This window comes from Triticum dicoccoides, chromosome 7A (assembly GCF_002162155.2).
Source record: "Triticum dicoccoides isolate Atlit2015 ecotype Zavitan chromosome 7A, WEW_v2.0, whole genome shotgun sequence".
Lineage (NCBI taxonomy): Eukaryota > Viridiplantae > Streptophyta > Magnoliopsida > Poales > Poaceae > Triticum > Triticum dicoccoides.
In genome coordinates this window covers 534,208,893-534,224,823 of record NC_041392.1, presented here as the reverse complement: position 1 = coordinate 534,224,823, position 15,931 = coordinate 534,208,893, and the positions used below count along the sequence as shown (strand labels likewise).

Here is a 15,931-nt window from a genome sequence, read left to right as displayed (position 1 = left end):
GTCTTCCCTGGCTTCGTGTCGTTCCCTCGTAGGCCTCGCCGTCATCCACCGCCATGGTGCTCTCGGCACGGCGTGGTCAACGATGTCCATCCAACGGCCGTAGTGCTTCTTCAACCTCCGGTCTTCTTGCCCCAACCGCCCAAAGCAGCGTCGGTCGTGCCGCATGCTCCTGCGTCCGTGGCCGGCTATGCTGTCGCGGAGGCCTCACCGTCCCCATACTACTCCAACCGCTGGCCAGGCCATCCCTCCACTCACCCACTCCCCCAGTTATTCTGCGGCGACGGCAGCCTCACACCGCGGCCGAACCAGTGAACCCTCGTACTCCTCTCCGCGTGGGCATCCACTGCCGCGTCTTCCCCGGCTCCGTGTCGTCCCCTTCCTAGGCATCGCCGTCGTCCACCGCCAAGCTGCTCTCGGCGTAGCGTGGTCAAGATAGTCAACGACCGACTTCCATCGGAAGAGTACTGTACGTGGAGAGGCTGATAGCTGGGTCCACGGCAGCCGCAAGGAAGTGCCTCCTTATTACGCGCAAAATAATTATTCCTCCACCTGACAGCAGGGACCCACCGGACGGGCCACCAGTATTTCACGAAAAAAAATGTTTCCCCCCTGACTGCTGGGACCCACCGGACGGGCCACCGTATTTCGCGAAAAAAACGTTTGCCCCTGACAGTTGGGACCAACCGGACGGACCACCGTATTTCGCGAAAAAATGTTTCCCCCGCTGTCAGCTCGGACCCACCGGAAGTGCCTCCTTATTACGCACAGAAAAATGAATACTCCCCCTGCTAGCTGGGACCCACCATGGTGGGAGGCTGACTTGTGGGCCTACTAAGTTGACGGGGACGGAGGGCTTTGTCAACTTACACTACAAGAAATATGTCAACTTGTGACCTTGACTATTGGTCACTGAAAGGTCATTGTTTTTCATTTGCGACCTTTTTTGACCAAAAACAGAAGGTCAAAAGCTGGCGGTCGTAAACTAAAATTAACGACTTCTCTGTGAGAAGGTCGTGGACGTTTACGACTAAAATATGCCTATTGTTTTGTTTTGGTCATTAGCAGCCTCCCCAGGCCACGTAGGCATCCGACGTGGCAATCTGATGTAACACAAGAATCAGCCTGGTCCAATTCGGTTTTCTACGTGGGCCTAGCCCAACAATTCAGCCCATTTATGATTTTTTTCCTAGATGTTTTTGGGCCTTTTCTATAATGGGCCTTTACCTTTCCACAGAGTTTGTTTCCTTTTTGTTTGTATTTTCTATTTTAGTCAAGGCCTTCTTATATTACTTCTGAATAGCTTTTCAGCCCAGGTTATTTTGGGCCATGCATCTTAATAGTACAAGTATATTTGGGCCGTGGCCACTATCAGGTCCAGTAAGAACATTTTCTGGAGAACTTAATGTTCAAGTAAAATGTACACAACATTACAGGAAAATAACACATACAACAGCAGATAAAATTTCATTTCACTCCTACAGCTCACTACATCATAGACAATACATGACAATCATTCAATTTTTTACTAGGCAGTAGCCGAGTACATCATTCAATTTCAAATAAACAGTACTGCTCCTGGAAGCAAAATAGGCCGCCACACGCCATGGTGCCCCAAGTAACCAGCAACACTGCTTGCCCCCTTGGCCCAGCTCCTTGCTGCCGACGATGGACGAGACTAGGATGCGGAGCTCCCTGCACATGACATATTGTGTCAATGCTTGCAGCAATAGAAGGAACTCACATACCACAGAACTTGCACAGTAGTGTATCAACACCCGAAAGATTGACTGAATTGAACTGTTATATAACCAAGTTAGAGCTGGCAGAAGTTGCAGGTACATAAAAATCCATAGAGCTAACATGTTGTATTTCTGTAGAAAGAAGCATCAACTCACTATTCTACACAAAAAGCTAGCCCATAGATGCACAGATACCAGAACGGTACATAGAATGAAGCACAGGGCTAGTACTTGCTACCCTGACATTTCAGGCATTCTAGTGTTTAGGAGATTTGACTTCCAGCAGAAAACTAAGTCGATAGACTTAGCACTTGTGACTTCAACTAACTTGACCAGTGCTAAGTTATTAATAGACTTACTTGTGACTTCAACTAACTTGACCAGTGCTAAGTTATTAATAGACTTACTTGTGACTTCAACTAACTTGTGGACTGATTTTGCTCAAGTTTCTTAATAGACTTACAATGTTTAGCTTCCAGAAATTAAATCACAAAGTTTAGCTTACGGAAACAAAATTACAAGGTTTTCTATCTGCAATCAGTACAAACTTGATAGTGCTACAAGTGCTAATGATCCAACAGCGTCCCAGCTCCACACATCCTAGTACTGGATTTCCTCACACTTGATAGTGCTACAAGCAAGCAAGCAAGCAAACATGCAAATACAAGTAGTAGTACTGGTTGTCTAATGAATGGGATACATGATTCTCCTCAAATAAATTGACAAGGTTTTCTTCTTTTTTCTAGTTAATGACAACAAGTCATCAATCAAACAAGCAACATCACATTGGTACAGCAGCTAGCATCGTTCAGCATATATGGGGTGTGAGCAGTCAACACCTACTAATTTTATTTTATTTGTTTGCATCGAGTCAGCACCTACTAGATGGGATGGAAATGCATCTTCTGTATTAGTTGTGGAGCATGCGTGTATTATTAACAACAAAAGCAAGGGTCAACACTAGTGAAAGAGCAGACAGGAATATTTGCTTGCAACCAGACAACGTTGCTTGTGCGAGGCGAGGCAAAGAGCAGCTCCTCGCTCTTGGCGCCGAGCTTGACGAGGGGAGGGGGCTCCATGGAACCTGCGACAACCCGACCTGTGTAAATCATAAGGTATTGATTAGATATAAACAGTAGTACTGAATGATAGATATAAACATTAGTATTGCCTGAGCTCAGTTTTTTTTTGCAAGGATAAGCATGTCCTAAACCGCCATTGTGAGATCGTTGAAGTAATAGATGCCAGAACGTGAGAATGGATAAAACAGAACATGAATGTTCTCAAGTGCCATGAAGTGAGAAAGCAGGTAGTCAGAATGACGAGGCATGTTAGTGCCATGAAATGTGAGAAGGTTTGGATGGTTAAACCTCCTCCTCCAGCTCCGGTGGTAGAGGAGGATGGACCTGAGGTAGCCTTTCAAGTAGTCTTTTCGGATGGATGTAAAACTTGAGAATATAGTATACTACAGTAGAACTAATTTTCATATGCAGCATAATTTCAACCACCCAACTTAATTCTAGCCCTCCATTCTGAAGGATCTACTACTGAACCATGCAGAACAACAACAAAAAAACAGCATTTCGAACAGTATAAACAGAGAGCAGCCATGCCAATAAACTAATAATAAAATTCCGTGATAGATAAGAGAAACACGGGACTACAACACAGAATCGACAGCAGCTGCTACATCTAATTTAAATAAGACCAGATCTACAGCATATTTTCAATCATAATGTGGCATCCTAACTTAAATTGACAAGCCATCCATTCCTAAGGATCTAATTTGAGAATCTGACATAGAACAATCTCAGAAACAGGGGACTACAGGTGTTTATGTCCCTTGCCGTAGTTCATTTGGGTAGCAGTTGTACATGTGGTATGTGCTTATGATTTGGGTACCACATTTCTCTCATGCACAAAGTTGTACCAGTGTTGTTATTAATCTATAAGGTTATTACTGTTCTGAACACGCCACATTGCAGTGCTAGCGTATTTTGCTATGTTTTTGGTATGCCTATCACTACTGCATAAATAAACAAATAAATAGACAGATAAAGAAAAGCACCAGTACTACTGACTTTCCAGCTCTGAAATAGTAAGGTGTCTTGCGTGCATAGAAAATGAGGATCCCAGTTTTACTTTTACCAATGGAGAAGATTCAGAGGTACCACAGCTTGGCGTTCAGCTCCGCAAACTTCTCACAGCTGCGTGCAACAAGAAAAAATCAAGAAGATTATCTATCTGTAGTTGCAGTGCAAGAAAAGAATCATATCATCTTCAGTAGCTGCAGTGATGCAGGAGATCGATCATCTGAGAATTTGTGATTAGATTCAGAAAAAGGAAGTTCATGAAGATGGACCTGAAGCGGAGATGCCGGCACAGACCCGTAGCGGGCCTCCATGTACGGCGGCTGCAGCCTCAGGTCTCCACGAACATGGAGCTGACCCTCATCAGGGATCTTCCCAGCGTGAGGTCCTGTCATATGATTCCAACAGCATGCAACCTTAGAAATGTTCACGTGCAGGTAATGAACGAAGCGACGGGTGGGCGGAGTGTACCTCCGGCGAGCACAGCTGGAAGAACTTTGCTCGAGTGACCAGCGGCCCGAACAGCATGGAAGTAGGCAGCTTGCCCTCGGGATCTTGAGGCTTGAACTCCGTGTCCATCCAGTCCAGCGTTCTCCCCTCCACGAACTGTTTGAGGAAAACATATTAGATCGCCAGCAAACATTCAGTAGTAAGAAAAGTACTCCTACAAAGTTCGGCAATAAGCTGGTGGCGGTCAGGGGTTTTCTATTTCCGCGTCCGAATCTAGACTTCAAGACAAGAAAAGGACGCCAGCGCGCTCCCGGTAGTCAAGAAATACTACCATTCCATGCTCATGGTGTACCTTTTCAAGCACGTACGACGGCGGCGACCTATGGTCCGGCATGAAGGCGGCGACGAACACCGCAGCGGCGATCTTCTCCGGGAACAGCTCGCAGGCGAGGGCGACGTTCACGCCGCCGAGGCTGTGGCCGACGAGCACCACCTTCTCGCCGGGCGGGAGGGACTCCAGGAGGTCCAGCAGCGGCTTGGTGTAGTCGCGGAACGTCGGCACCTCGCGCAGCGGCCTGGGGTCGACGCCCGACGCCGCCAGGTCAGGCGTGCTGACGCGGTGCCCGGCCGACCTGAGCCGCGTCGCCACCTTGAACCAGGACCAGCCGCCGAGGCATGCGCCGCTACGGACCTGAGGGTTTCGGGCTCCTCCCCTCCTGCCATGGCCGCGGCGCGGGAGTCGCCGGAGAGGAGCGGCGCCATGGGAGATGCTGGAGTGGATCCTCCCCTCGGCGGCATGCCCGCTGCTGGATTGGATCCAGCGCCACCGCGTAGGGAGAGAAGGAGAGGGTGAGGGTGGTGGTCGCCAGCGGCGGGGTGATGGAGGGAGGGCGGATCTGTCCGCTGCTGGAGTGGATCCGCGACCATGGAGGGCAGGTCACCGGGGCTGAACGGCGGCGGCGGCGGTGTGTGTGGAATCGATGGAGGGAGATGGTTTAGGTTGGGGCGGCGGCAGTTGTGGGGAAGGAGGGGGCGGCGACGGGGGGGCCATCATCGTCGATCTGGATCGGGCAGAGAGGGAGAGACAGGCGGCGGCGGGTGAGGAGGAAGGGTTGCCGCGTGGGAGAGGACTGGATCGGGAGGGGGCGGCGGCGGCGCGGAGATGGGAGGATGGGTGCGACGGGGGGATCGATCTGAGCTAGGGTTTGGGCTGCGGGTGGGGGATCTCTTTTTGTTTTCTTTTTTCTTTTTTCTGTAGAAAGATGGATGGATGGATGTGGGATGCAGAGATGGATGGATGGATGGATGGACACCATGTCATCAATCCGTGAGAAGTGTTCTGATTGGTTCGGACAATCAATGGTTTAAAATAATTTTGAAGTACTAAAAATAGAGGGATTTTGTAAAGTAGCTATCAAAAATATTTTTTAAAAGGGCACCACATAAATTTTCACTAGAGTTAGATCACATTTTATGGATAAGGACCAATTTGTATGCATTTCTGATCTTTCTAGCTATTTTTAATCATTTTCCGAGTGGCAAAAATGAGTTTTTTTTGAAGAACCTACCAAATATTTGTTGCAAAATTGGACTCCATCAATTTTATAAAATACTACTGCATATTTAATATACAATTGACCAAATGATTTGGTGTTAAAAGATTTGATCCACCTCTCGTGAAAAAAATAAATTTCCGCCGGTTCAGCTGGAAACGGGTCAAATTTGAACTGCAGCTGCATCATAGTTTGCTCTTTATTTTTTCCCAAAAATCATTTTTAGGTACAAAAGTATCTATTTAATCAGAGAAAAACCAAAAATTTTCCAAGATTCAACCACTAGTTAGCAACGGCCATGCCCGCCGTTTTGACCGCATTTTGAAACGGGCATAAAGAATTTAAAAATATCAAAAAATTGGAAAACCTTTGCATTGTGTCATTATATGTGAACAATTACCCGGAAAAATAATAAACTTGTAATACGGTAATTATTTTGAAAAAATGTTCTCAACAACGAGCTATCATGTGTGAAGATGCATGGCTTTCAAGCGAAATGATCAATCTTATGGCCACATTCATGGCATAGTTTGTTCAAATAATCTCATATTGTGCACAAGGGTTCATCTTGGGATGGCAAACAATATTGCCTAAGGAAGTTTTCATTTTCTTTGCACAAAAAATTCATTTTTCTAATTTTTGAGTGTCCAAAATGAGTTTTTTTTGTGAAGGACCTAGCAAATATTTGTTGCAAATTTGAACCAAATCATTTTTAGAAAATAATAGGCCATATATAATGCACAATTGACCAAATGGTTGGGTGTTAAAAGTTTTGATCCACCTCTCGTGAAAAAGACAAATTTCCGCTGATTCAGCTGGAAGCGGGTCAAATTTGAACTATAGTTGCCTTGTAGTTTGCTATTTGTTTTTTCAAAAATCATTTCTAGGTACATAAGTATCTATTTAATCAGAGAAACACCAAAAAAATCCAAGATTCAACCACTAGCTAGGAACGGTCATTCCCGCCATTTTAACCGCATTTTGAAACGGGCATAAAAAATTCAAAAAAATTAAAAAATTGGGAAACCTTCGCATTGTGCCATTATATGTGGCCAAGTTCTCAGGAAAAATAACAAACTTGTAATACGGCAATTATTTTAAAAAAGTGTTCTCAGAAACGAGCTATCACGTGTGGAGATCAATGGCTTTCAAGCCAAATGATCAATCTTATGGCCACATTCATGGCATAGTTTGTTCACATGATCTCATATTATGCACAAGGGTGCATATTAGAATGTCAAACAATGTTGCCTAAGGAAGTTTTTATTTTCTTTGGACGAAAAAACCATTTTCCATTTTTCGAGTGCCCAAAAGGAGGGTTTTTTGTGAAGGACCTCCAAAATAATTGTTGCAAAATTGGACCAAATCATTTTTATAAAATATTAGGACATATTTAATGCATAATTGACAAAATGGTTGGGTGTAAAAAGTTTTGATCCACCTCTCGTGAAAAAGACAATTTTTCGTCGATTCAGTTGGAAGCGGGTCAAATTTGAACTGCAGCTGCTCGTAGTTTGCTATTTATTTTTTCCAAAAATCATTTCTAGTTACATAAGTACCTATTTAATCATAAATACATGGTTTGGTGGCGATACGTCGAGGTTTGGGCGGTGGCCGAGGCCCCCAACTCTAGAGCGCGTAAACTCGCATGCCCGTCGCGCGGTCACCGCGTGACTGTGGCATTGCCATGAGTTATGGGCAGTCTAGGCATGTGTAGTGGGTTGGGCACTCCCCAGGTAGGTGCTAGGAAGAAAATTACAACATAAGATTCTCACGAGGAGACCGATCGATGCTCAAACATGAATTAGCAGCCAAGTGTTTGATTAGCGGTACGGGAAATGTACATGGCTAATGGGCGTGAGTTTTGGCTGAGGATGATCAGTCACTAAGAAGACCGTCTTCACAAATTTTCAGCTCAAAAGGAGGAGCCTAGGTGGTACTTGCTTTGCAAACTACCACACTGGACATAAATACGAATGTTGAAGCTCAGCTCAAAATAATGAATGGATTGAGCTGGCATTTTGTGGAGAATGGTTATTTGGGCATAGGAAAGCACTGTAGAAAATGGATACTATTTGGAGATGTCAAAGTGGTACTTCCTTCACAAACTGTTGTTCTGAACAGAATAGGAAAATGAATATTTTTGAATTATTTTTGAACTAGGCAAGGAAGGTTTTTACATATTTGACGAAGATATGACCCAAAGAATTTATGAGATTTTTTTGGGAATTTTGGGAATGACAGAAATATAGGTTGCTTCACAACCTAGGGCAAAAACTGCCACATGGACATGACACATAGGCAAAACTGATGAGGTGGCGCCTAGTCATAGCAACCCACCACAATTTACAAGGCTATGACCATCTATATTGGTCGTTAACAACTAGAGATAAGGCAGCGGACTAACGTTGTTTGCTTTATGACCATTTCATGTAAGGAAATTATGACCTTTCTGACCAAAATGGTCGCAATGGTTTAGGGTTTGGAGCCCCCCGAACAGCTTTTGACCAATTGGTCTGAAATGGTCATAGATTTATGACCATTTTTTCCAGGGTCACTGACAGAAGGTCACTAGTTGACATATTTCTTGTAGTGTTAGTCAATATGAACGATTCTAGCTCCAGTGACCGTACAATGTCCAACAAACGGCCGTCGTGCTTTTTCAATCTCTACTCTTCCTGCTCTAGCCACTCAAACAAGCGCCGGCGGGACTGCCTGCTCCCTCCTCCCCGCGGTCGGCTCTGCTGCCGCGCAGGCCTCACCGCCCCACCGTACTCCCATCGCTGGCCTAGCCATCCCTCTATTCACCCACACCTGCTGTTATTCTCCGGCGACGGCAGACGAACCAGTAAACCCTCGTACAATCGTACTCCCCTCTGCGTGGGAAACAACTGCCGAGTCTTCCCTGCCTCCGTGTAGTTCCCTTCCTAGGCCTCACCGTCGTCCGCCGCCCTGGTGCTCTCGGCGCGGCCTGGTCAACATGGTCAACGACCGACATGCATCTTAAGTGGACTGTACGTGGAGAGGCCGACAATTGGGTCCACGGTCGCACGCTAAGAAATGCCTCCTTATTACACATAAAATAATGATTCCTACACCTGACATCAGGGACCCACCGAAAGGGCCTCTGTATTTCATGAAAAAAAACATTACCGCCGCTGACAGCTCGGACCCACCAGCTATATCTTCGTACGCAAGGAAGTGCCTCCTTATTACGCACAAAAAATGAATACTCCCCCTGTTAGTTGGGACCCAGTATACAGGCTGACTTGTGGGCCTACTAAGTTGAGGGGGACGGAGGGCTTTGTCAATTTAGTCAATGCACGATTCTAGCTCCAGTGACCGTACGATGTCCATCCAACGGCCGTAGTGCTTCAACCTCTGGTCTTCTTGCTCCAACCGCCCAAACCAGCGCCAGTCGTGCCTCGTGCTCCTGCCTCCCGTGGTCGGCTGCGATGCGGTGGAGGCCTCACCGCCCCCTACTACTCCCACCGCTGGCCAGCCCATCCCTCTACTCACCCACACCCCCTGTTATTCTGCGGCGACGACAGCCTCACACCGCAGCGAACCAGTGAACCCTCGTACTCCTCTACGCGTGGGCATCCACTGTTGTGTCTTCCTCGGCTCCGCGTCGTCCCCTTCCTAGGCCTCGCCATCGTCCACCACCCTGGTGCTCTCGGCGCGGCGTGGTCAACGTGGTCAAGGAACGGCTTCCATCGGACGTGGACTATACGTGGAGAGGCTCACAGCTGGGTCCACGGCCGCAGCAAGGAAGTGCCTGTCACAGCCCTAGAATTTGATTGCAATTAGTTTCATAAGCATCCATGCATCATGTCTATATTTGTTTGAAATTTGAAATGGGGATGACAAGCCCTAGCACTAAATGAAATGCAATTATGATCAAAATAAAAATATTTTCAATGAACCCAGAATGCCCTTTAGAAAAGTTCATTATTTTTGATAAAGGTGAAAACCTCTGCCAAAAATGATGCACATATTTTTAGGCCATTCTGGATTTTTGAATAACTCATATTGTATTTGAATTGGGGCATTTAAATACTATTAATATTTTTAAATGCTCCAATAATTCTGAAAATAGTTAAGGGCCTCTGTAATAATTCATTTAATGCCCACAATTATTTTCAGGATTTATTAAAATGATTTGGGTTATAAACTAAATCAAAACAAAATAACATAAATAGAAAACAGAAACAAAAATAAAAGAGAGAGAGAGAGAGAGAAGGACTACCTGGCCACCTACCTGTAGCAGCAGCCCACCTGGAGGCCCAGCCCACCAAGGGCAGCGATGTCTTCTTCCTCCTGTCAGGAGGAGAAGCAGCTGCGTGCGGCGCGCACAGCCACCCGTGGCCACCTCCTGCCTCCCTGCTGGCCTCCCCGGTGCCTCAGAGACGCCACACAGCACCCTGGCTCACTCCCTCACTCCCCCCATCTCTCTGGTGCCTCTCTCCCCCTCCAGCCCCTGCTCCCTGCGACCACCCGAGAGCCCCGCCGGCCACCGCTACCGCTCGCGTGGCCATCGTCATCCCCTTGTCGTGCTACCATGCTCGGGAGCTCTGCGCCGACCTCGTACACGTCCCCATCATCGACAGCAACCAGAGGAGCACAACATGGCCGCCATCGGCGCCGTCTTCGTCTTCTGCACCAACGGCCGTCCTCGTCGATTCACAGCAACCCGACCGTCCCCGACCTCATCGACGATGCCATCGGATGCGCTATGAGCTCCGCCGCATCTCCCCTCTCTCCGTTTGCTCGCCCCCATGCCATAGTGCCATTCCCCGCCGTCACCAAAGCTCGTCGGCGTTGCGTCCGTCATCACCGCCGGTAGCAGCCCTGCCTGGCTAACCCGAGCACGCAGGCATGCTCAGGGAGCTCCCAGGAGCCCAACGCGTCCATCAGCTCGCTCGCTAGCGCGTTGCAGTCCTCGCGCCCGTGGAGCCGTAGCTCCGGCCACCGCCTCGCTCGCCGCCGACGCTGCTCCTGGCCACCCTGCAGCCTCTTGTCCGGTCCTTTAGATGCGGACGAGCAAGAGCTCCTCCCCAGTGCCCTCAGCGCACCGCGCCGCTGGCCCTAGCGCCACTCCGGTGATCCACCGCCGCTCGGGTTCTTCGCCGTCGTCTAACCGTCGGCGGTTCTGACGTGGCACCATCACTAAACGCTAATAACGCCGCAAATTAACCCACTAACCCACTTACATATGGGCCCCACGCCCTTAATTAACAATAGCTAGTTTCTGATTAGTTCTAACCTAAACACAGTGGACCCCACACGTCAGTTGACCGGCTCACGTCACCGTTGACCTGGCCCCACCTGTCTGTGAGACAAACTGGCACCGGGTCACTGACCAGCGGGCCCCGCTGGTCAGGTTTGACCTGGACCGACCAGTTGACTTGCTGACATGGTGCTGATGTCACTCTGACGTCATAAATCTTTTTTCTGGAATTAAAATAAACCAAAAATGATTTATAAATTTCAGAAAATACCCCAAACTTCAAAAATTCATAGTAATTCAACCGTAACTCCAAATCAAACAAATTATATATGAAAAATTATCAGAAAAATTCAAGGAATCCATTTGTACCATTTTCATGCATGTTTGAGCAAGTTAACCTCGCTGTTTAGGATGAAACATGATTAGGGCAAATTTCATAATAGGTTTGGAGTTGGAATTTGATGTAGTTTTGAATTCCACTTCAATTAAAATGACTTTCTGTTGCATTAGTCCAAACACCAACATGTTGCCATGTCATGATCACACATCATATTGTTGCATTGCATTGATTGTGTTTCTTCCTTGTTTGCCGGTGTTTGTCCCCTCTCAGTAGACGTGGTTTCGACGATGTGATCGATGACACCGATGAAGAGCTATACTATCTTCAGAAGTGACAGGCAAGCAAAACCCCCTTGTTCATTCCGATACAATCCCACTCTCTCGCTCCTGCTCTCTTTTACTGCATTAGGACAACAACAATTCAACTGTTACATGCTGCGGTAGCTGAACCCTTTTCCTCTACATGACCTGTCATTGCCACAGTAAATAGATGAAACCCACTAGCATGAGTAGGAGTTGTTTGTGCCCTGATGTGCCTACTCATTCATGTTTGTTGTCATGCCTGCTACTGCTTAGAGTTGAGTCAGGTCTGATTCATCGGGGATGAATTGGAATGTGGTGAACATGTCCTACTGTTGAGAGCTAAGTGTGTGAACACGATTTGGTAAAGGTAGCGGTGAGAGGACATGTAGGAGTACATGGTGGGTTGTCTCATTGCAGCCGTCCTTAGGAACTGAGTTCTGTGTTTGTGATCCATGAACAGCTACTACCACGCATTGGAATGCTTAAGCGCCCCTCTCGACTTATTAATCAACCTGATCTCTGTCCAGCAGTTGCAACTAGTTTCTGGTGTTTGTAGGTAGTGTTAGTAGTCTACCAAGTGGCACCGGGTACAGGTGGGCTTGGGACAGACTAGGCACAGTGGCCCGGTGTACCAAGTGGCACCCGGATGGTGGGCTTGGGAACCCTGTACACATCGTTTGGGGCTGTGAGCGACACCCCGGCCGGATCTCCTTGCGGATGGAACCCGAACAGGAGATAAACCTGGACTAGAGACTTGTTGGTTAGTCAGGTCGTGGCCGACTCCCTCGCCAGGCTTCCGCTTGAAGGTTGCCGAGATACACGACGTGTACATGGTGGTAAGTGGCGAGAGCGTGTGTGAAGAAGTACACCCCTGCAGGGTTATCATTATCTATTCGAATAGCCGGATTCCTCGGATATGGAAACTTGGACCCCTTGCATAGTTCATAGACAAGTGAAAGTGGATACTCTAAAATGCGCAAGAGAAGCGTGAGTGCTATGGATGGCGTTCTCGTAGGGAGACGGGAGCGGATCCATAGTGGTGTATTGATATGGTGAATATGTGGACTCGTGTGCGCCACCTCAAAAGAGTTGCTTGCAGTCGTAGTTCACGTTAGCCACTGAGTCAAAGCTAGCTTGCTGCAGTTAAACTCCACTACCCCTTTGTTGATATTGATGCATATGTAGTTAGTTCTGATGTAAGTCTTATTGGGTACATTTGTACTCACGTTTGCTTAATTTATGTTTTGCAGAGAGACGTTAGTATCACTAGTAGTTCCGCTTGGACTTCGACGTTTAGCTTGTTACCTCAGCTACGATCTTGTACCCTTGGGAGGGTCTTGTAGATAGTCAGGCTCCTCAGCCTTCTTCATTTTTAGTTGTGTGTACTCAGACAGGTTAAGCTTCCGCATGTGCTTTGACTTGTATGCTCTGAATGTTGGGTCATGAGACCCATGTTTGTAATATCTCGCTCCTCGAAGCCTAATGAATAAATACTTGAGTCGTAGAGTTATGTTGTGATGCTAGGTGGTATTTACACATATCGAGCATATTGTGTGTATGATTGAAATACTTGGTATGTGTGGGATCCGACAACCTAGTTGTTTATCCTTGGTAGCCTCTCTTATGGGGAAATGTAGTCTTGTGCTTCCATGAGCCATAGTAGTCCGCTACAGCCCGGTTCACCGGAGTCCTGCTAGCCCAGCACTACTGCTCCGGAGCATTTGACTGGCCGGCATGTGATTCACTTCGTTCCTGTGTCTGTCCCTTCGGGGAAATGTCACGCGGTGACATCCGGAGTCCTGCCTAGCCTGCTACAGCCCGGGTTACCGGAGTCCTGTTAGCCCAGTGCTACAGCCCGGATTCGCACGCTGCTGACCGACATGCTCGAAGTTGATTCATGTATGCCTGTCCCCATGGGTTAGTGCCGCTTTGGGTTCACGACTAGCCATGTCGGCCCGGGTTCTCTGTCATATGGATGCTAGCGACACTATCATATACGTGAGCCAAAAGGCGCAAACGGTCCCGGGCCATGGTAAGGCAACACCCATGGGAATACCGTGCGTGAGGCTGCAAAGTGATATGAGGTGTTACCGGCTAGATCGATGTGACTTGGAATCGGGGTTCTGACAGCGTTGGTATCAGAGCCTGACTGCCTGTAGGATTACCAAGCCAAACCGGTCGAAGTTGAGTCTAGAAATGCTTTAATTATATGTAAGGGAATTGATTGTGGGAAGGGACGTAAGGCTCTTTTTACTCCTTATACCTTATGCCCTTCTGATCCGAGTCATACTATCTTTCCTACGGGGTTAAGAAACTAGGATTTCTCTTCTTTCTATCAGGATCACGTGTTACTAATCCGTAGACTTATAGGATTGATGGATTCAAGGCTTAGTTCAGTTCCTACTACTTCTGTGTGTTGACAGTTGATCTCAGAACCTTGATATTGTGATGTTAAGTGGTTATGCCACTATTTTGCAGGATGTCTCAAACCATTTTGAGCATTTACAGCCGTTATGCTGTCCGAGTCATCCCAGGTTTCTAACTAGTCTGATGCATTTGCAAATCCCTTCTTTCCGTTCCCGATGTCCCTTTGGGCTAGTTTAACCACACGTCGATGAGTTGAGGTACTCTATTGCCTCGACATATATGTTGGAGCTATTATTATGTCCCTAGGTGTCTTAGGGAGTCACCTAGTAACCTAGCAATGTTTTGTATTCCCAGTGTGATGATTCTGGCCATCATTCTCGAAAGCATCTCGTGATGCCATTTAGTTAGTAGGCATTCTATTTCTGGGTTCTTGAACCCAAGATTCACTCTACTTAATTCGTGTAGATAGTGTTGCTCGTTCCTTTAGGATATTAGTAACCTTGCGACAGTCCTCGAGGTCCGTGGTACTTCCTTCTTCCAAATACCACGAACTGATTATGGCAGAAGTTCTTTTGAACCAAAAGATCACAACCAGAGTGCTCTTGATGAGTTCTCCATTTTACATTGTGAATCCGCCAGATCTACCTTTCTGCATGGGTTATCCGGAAGAAATGTTGACCTTTGCTCGACATACTAATCTATGCATCCACAACTCAGAAAGATATATGTTCCTTTGAGTTGTTCATCCCTAGTTGTTTTCTGATCTTCATCTATCAATTGATAGTCAAGAGTATGTGTGCATTCGTGTTCATCGATGCCTAGTATTCTTGTGGTCCGTCAAGCCGTTCTATTTTAGAATGACTAGGAGAAACAAAACTCCAGTACCTCATCCATATCCAGGATTGGGTCAAAGTAGTTGTATTTCGCAGATCAAAATGCCAATCCAGCTTTTGCTCTGTTCTACCTTGGAGTGTTACTGTAACACCCCGGATGTACCTTACCCAATATGTATTCCAACTCTTGCCGTTTCCGGCTTTAAGTTATTTAATTTTCTCGGGTTCGGGTTTTTGTCTCCGTGTATTGTTGCCGTTGTCATGCATCTCATATCATGTCATCATGTGCATTGCATTTGCATATGTTTTTATCTCATGCATTCGAGCATTTTCCCCGTTGTCCGTTTTGCATTCAGGCGCTCTGTTCTCCTCCGGTGGTCATTTCTACCTTTCTTTCGTGTGTGGGGATTAAACATTTCCAGATTGAACCAAGACTTGCCAAGCGGCCTTGGTTTACTACCGGTAGACCGCCTGTCAAGTTTCGTACCTTTTGGACTTCGTTTGATACTCCAACGGTCAACCGAGGGACTGAAAAGGCCTCGTGTGTGTTCCAGCCCAACACCCCTCCAATTTGGCCCAAAACCCACCTAAACCCTCTCCATCATCTAGAGCATTCGATCACGATCGTGTGGCCGAAAACCGCACCTCATTTGGACTCTCCTAGCTCCTCCTATGCCTATATATAGCCCCCCTTCCGAAATTCTAGGTTCTTCCCTCTCCAAAACCCTAAAAAACCTCATCCGCCGCCACCGGACATGTCCAGATCCCGCCAGACATCTTCCCGCCGCCGTCCGCAGCCGATGCGCGCCTGACGCGTGGCCTCGCCACCGCGCCCCGCCGCGGCCCGCTTGGGCCCGCCACCGGCCCCCGCGGCCCGCCTTCGCCGCCACTCGCCCGAGCCGGCGCCTCCCTCGCCGCGCCGCCCGCGCCGGCTGCCGCCTCCGCCGCGACGCTCCTCGCCGCCAGCGCTGACCCCGCCGACCACCGCACGCCGCCGTCACCTCCCTCGCCAGCGCTCCACCGCGCC

General features: G+C 47.6%; 1 pseudogene; it reads right to left on the bottom strand.

The window, feature by feature from the left end:
• Positions 1–1,366: 1,366 nt before the first annotated feature.
• LOC119333598 overlaps positions 1,367–15,931 on the bottom strand; it is a 154,404-nt pseudogene continuing 139,839 nt past the window's right edge.